Source organism: Podarcis liolepis (genome assembly GCF_965112155.1).
Source record: "Podarcis liolepis genome assembly, chromosome: 6".
NCBI classification, from domain to species: Eukaryota; Metazoa; Chordata; class Lepidosauria; order Squamata; family Lacertidae; genus Podarcis; species Podarcis liolepis.
The window spans coordinates 29,987,390-29,992,698 of NC_139559.1; positions in this window are offsets into that span (position 1 = coordinate 29,987,390).

Consider the following 5,309-nt stretch of genomic DNA (forward strand, 5'->3'; position numbering starts at 1 on the left):
TTAACATTCAGTCTCAGGTGTTTCAGCATCTGAAGTCTGCTGAGCCTTTTCTCAATCATTTTGATATAAATTCTCTCCCCCAGCAATAAATGTATAGTTGTCTGTCAGGGCCTGGTCCCATGACAGCAGGCTGGGGTGGATCAAGAGCTGGAACCAAAGAGGGCGAACCAGCAGAACAAGCCAAGCATAAGAACCGAAGAGCAATCAGGATCAGAGCCAGGCTAGAGACACCTAGAGTGCAGGTAGAGCTTGTTGCTCAAGCAAAGCACCTGAGCCAAGAAACCTCTTATATTCCTTCCAGCCCAGGAGGAGCCAATGACCATTCTGGGTGGAGTCAGGTCTTTCCTGAGAAGCTGCAGGGCTGCTGATCATTGCACAAGACATATTGTTCTCAAAGTGGTTAAAGGAGGGTGGGGGTCTTTGGTCCTCCAGATGTTGAACTGCATCTCCCACCCGCATGGCCAATAGTCAAGGCTGATGTGGGAGGTGGTGTAGTCCAACACAACATCTGGAAGGCTAATGTTCCCCATCCTTGCTTAAAAAAAGCCTCTGCATTATTTGGAGGTCTGTTCTAAATCTGTACTCTCTCTTCAAGAGTTGTGCACTCACAGAACTCTTCCCACATTGTTCTGTAGTAGAGTGCCCAGCAATGACAAACATCACTGTTCCCAGAGGAATAGGCTCCAATCTAACACACAGGCTTTCCCCTCTTGACTCACAGAATAGCTCTTGGCCGACCTCTGCTGGCAGCCTTAAATGGTGCGCTCAATCTCTCTCTTCCTGCCTCCCTCCCTCTCACTGCACCAATGCATTTTGGCGTGTTACATAGGTCATTTGCAAGGTACGATCCCCCTCTACTGCACCCAACCATACCTATGCACCACCCATAGGTTTTAGATCATTGTCCCTCTAGTCTCCTTAACCTCCCCATGTATTTCAACCAGGACCCTGTGATCCTGCATTGCAGGGGGGTTGGACTAGATGACCCTCAGGATCCCTTCCAGCTCTACAATCCTATGATTCAGATCATCACCTGAGGCCCTTTTGTGTGTGTCTTCTCCTGGGGTGTGGTAACAGAGGATGGGCCTTTTCTGCGGTGGCTCCCTGTTTGTGGGATGCCCTCCCCAGGGATGCTCGGCTGGTAACTTCATTCCATGTTTTTAGGTGCCAGGCGAAAACATTCCTCTTCTCCCAGGCCTTTGGCTAATTGAATGATCTATGGCCTTTTAAACTGGGACACAGGGGGCGATATTGTTTTCATTTGTCCTTATGTGGCACGTTTTCCTGCTTTTAATATTGCAAACAGCCCTGTGATCCTCAAATGAAGGGTGGTATAGGAAAAAAAAAATCAGGGACGCGGGTGGCACTGTGGGTTAAACCACAGAGCCTAGGACTTGCTGACCAGAAGGTCGGCGGTTCGAATCCCTGCGACGGGGTGAGCTGCCATTGCTCGGTCCCTGCTCCTGCCAACCTAGCAGTTCGAAAGCACGTCAAAGTGCAAGTAGATAAATAGGTACCACTCCGGCGGGAAGGTAAACAGTGTTTCCGTGCGCTGCTCTGGTTAGCCAGAAGTGGCTTAGTCATGCTGGCCACATGACCCGGAAGCTGTCTGCGGACAAACACCGGCTCCCTCAGCCTAAGATGAGCGCTGCAACCCCAGAGTCGGTCACGACTGGACCTAATGGTCAGGGGTCCCTTTACCTTTACCTATAGAAAATTAATAAATAAACAAACCAGGGAAGGGAAGATGCAGCAGAATTCAGCTCTCTTACTCTGCCATCGCTAGCCAGGCCCACGGGATTTCCTGGCCCTATCTGGGCTCTTTCTCTGGGATCTTAACACAGCAAAGGGGCAGGCTGCAGACAACTTCTTACACCGCTTCATGTTCTCCAAGTACCTGGTACTACCACCACCACCACTCTAGGGATCACTTACAGCCCAAGATACCAAGAGTCCTACAATCTCAGTTATTACTGGAGACGAAATTAAATTTCACACAAATTCAAAATCTGGCAACATCCCAGGATTGTAATTTGGTTGTTTGAATTCTAAGAGCGATCCCATTTTGCTTCAAAGTTCTGCTTTCAAGGCAACACATGCAGGTACACACACACAAACACATATTACAGTATGTATAAGTCTTGCCAATAAATTCTACAGCATTAATGTAGGGTTGGTGAGAGCACCCTTTAATTCTCTAGCTTGCTGCTGCGAGCCCTGGGATTCTGACTGACTCACGGCAGGGGTGTCAATTGCTTTTGTATGAGAAAAAAGAGGAGGAAAGTGTGAAGTACATAGGTGGGGAGCAGCCCAAGAGAAGGGACAGCACCTCCCCCCTTACCTTTAGAGAGCCACAGAGTAGACAAATTTCCTAGCAATGGGGCATCAACCAGCTGGGGGGGGGGGGAGGCTGGGCAGCTGGAGGAGAAGGACCCTGAGGAGCTGACTCCTGTTTCATCACCAATAACTGGGTTTGCCTCTGCTCTTGGCATTGGACTCCACAGAAGTGCACACCACCAAAAGCACAGGTCATAGTGTGCCTATCTTGTCTTTAAAAGCTGGCAGGAGGGGCATGACCAGTTGTTGAGAAATCTTTACAACTTTCATTCAACCTTAGACCCCTGATGTCCTTTTCATATACTGTCCCCGCATGCTTTATATCAGGCACCCCAAAACTCGGCCCTCCAGATGTTTTGGGACTACAACTCCCATCATCCCTAGCTAACAGGACCAGTGGTCAGGGATGATGGGAATTGTCCCAAATTGTAGTTTGGGGGTGCCTGCTTTATATCAATAAAATATAAAACAATACAATCATTGCTATTTTCTAGAAAAAGAGGTGCTGGAACTTGTCATGAACACCTCCCTCGCTCTCTTAGAATGGCAAAAGTGCCCATTTGAGAGGTGCTGAAACTGTGAGCTCCCCCTGAAAAAAAAACCCTGATTACAATAGAATAAAAATCAAATGTAATACGACATGCAGGAAAAAAGGCAGAATGAAATTATCCACTGATTTCATTAAAATTTGAGTGCAAAAAAATGGCAGGTAGTAGAAGCGTCAATAGTATATAACTCTACGTATTCACAGACCATAGCCTGAAAGCATATTCTTGAAACTAAGCAGGTCTAGCTTTAGTGAGTATCTGGATAGGATTCACTCTCCAAACACCAGGTGTGCCATCTTAACTTCCATGATGGAAAAAGTCAGGGCATAAAATCGTAATTTTAAATGTCTCCCTCCCTGCTTTTATTCTCTTACACACACATGGAAATGACTCCCATTTTTTTCTTACGGTAAACGTGGTTAAAAGATTATTTCCTCAACATGGGAAGCATTAGAAATCCCTGAAGGGATTAGCTGGTTCTGATTCTGAACACCAGCAAATGGATCCCACTCAGTATTTATGCCAGTAATGGGATGAAGGCCTTCTAATTTAATAATCTAGATAATGTCAAATTAATCCTATCCCACAAGAGGTTATGACATCCCTCGCATTCTGACTGGTAGCTCGAAAGGGTAATTATGCCCAACAGCCATCTCTAGACAAGAAGAGAGGAAGTGCCAGTTACACACGCATGATTAGCTGTGTAAATAAATCTAAAAAGAAATTTACCAAGTCGCTGGGCCATTAGACTCTGGTGTAAATGTCTGAAACATTTGCAAAGGCCACAATCCAATGCAGAGTTAAGTCAACAACAGGCTCTGCTTCTTTATCCTATGAAATCCAACAACTGTGAAGTTTTTCTTATTCTTTGTGTGTGTTAACTCAAAGTGTGTGTGTGTGTGTGTGTGTGTGTGTGTGTGTGTGTTGTACAGTATTCCCTAAATGATTCCTAAAGGTTTTTTCCCCCAAGATTAAAATTAGAAACATACTTCACCCTACAGAGAGAGAGAGAGAGAGAGAGAGAGAGAGAGAGAGAGAGATTTATCTGGACCAAACTAAACACAAGGGGGAAAATGTGATTCTGTTTGCAGTTTTGAGGAAGTACCTAATCTGTCCTTCCCAGACTGGCACAGCTTGCCCTACACAGTCATAGTCCTCTCTTCAGAAGTTCACCCAGTGTGTGGATAGCAGTGTTGGGGATGGAAGAAGACAGGGCAACAGTGATAGTACAGCCCCACCCTTCCTCACACATGGCTGTTAATCACGAGAGAAGCAAAAAGCGAACAAGGCCAGGCATGGGAATTCTGGTTTGGAGCCACACTAAGGCTGCACCATGGGATTAGTTCTTTCTTGGGAAGATGTCTCTGCTCATACCTGATATTTTGGCAGGTGATGGAGCAGAAGACTTCCCCATGCCAAAAGTATGGAGCATCCCGGACAAACTTATCATATCTCACCCCCTTCTGTGCTCTGGCATGCATTTTGTGACTCGGTGCTATAATGGTTGTGTATAAGAGGGGATTTCAAATATTTGCAAATATTTATTTTGGTTCTACTGCTTTCCTACATCCTATTGGATGAGTGGCCATTCCTTCCCCAGCAGCACAGCACAAACAATGCCAATGAGGGGAAACCACGCAAACTTCACATCTGCCACAAAGTTTCTTGGACAATTCAATTTTAGTCTGGGTTCTTTATTTGTAACAAATGCCGCCTGTTATTTTTTTATATCATACCCTTCCTCCAAGAGGTTAAGGAGGTTTACATGAAACAATCCCATTTTATTTCCACTACAACCCTGTGAGGTGGGCTAGGCAGGACATACTAACAGAACAATCACCCAATAAGCTTTGTAATGGAGTGAGATTTGAACTTAGTTCTCCTTGTTTCAACCCCATCACTCTGTCCACTGAATCACACTGGCTTTTATTTAAAATACTAAATACACACTTAGAATGGGTTTTCATGTCCCTACAAAGAAAACAACATGATGTTCTGCACAAACCCCAATGGATTATTAAACTATTAGGCATGTGATGTATATATTTTATAATTGCCCAGATTTCTACCGGTATCAATTATGATGAACAACATAGGGAAAGAATCACATCCAAATCATACTGGGTAATCAATCATTCTTCTCAAGCCTATCTTTCTCTGTTAAACATTGTGTTTTTGACCAGCAGGGGGAGCCTAAAGGCTACAGCGAAACTTTATGGGTTATTGAATGCTTCTACACCTGAACATCATCCTGAACATATTTTGTCCAGAACAGAGCATGGAGACATTCCACCTGATACACAGACACTCTTTATAAAGCATCTGGATAACAATGGTCTTTCTATAGATTATGTCAATACCCTTTAAAAATGCTCCCACACTTATTAAAGGTGCCGTCAGGGTAACCCAGCCAGATAGGCAGGG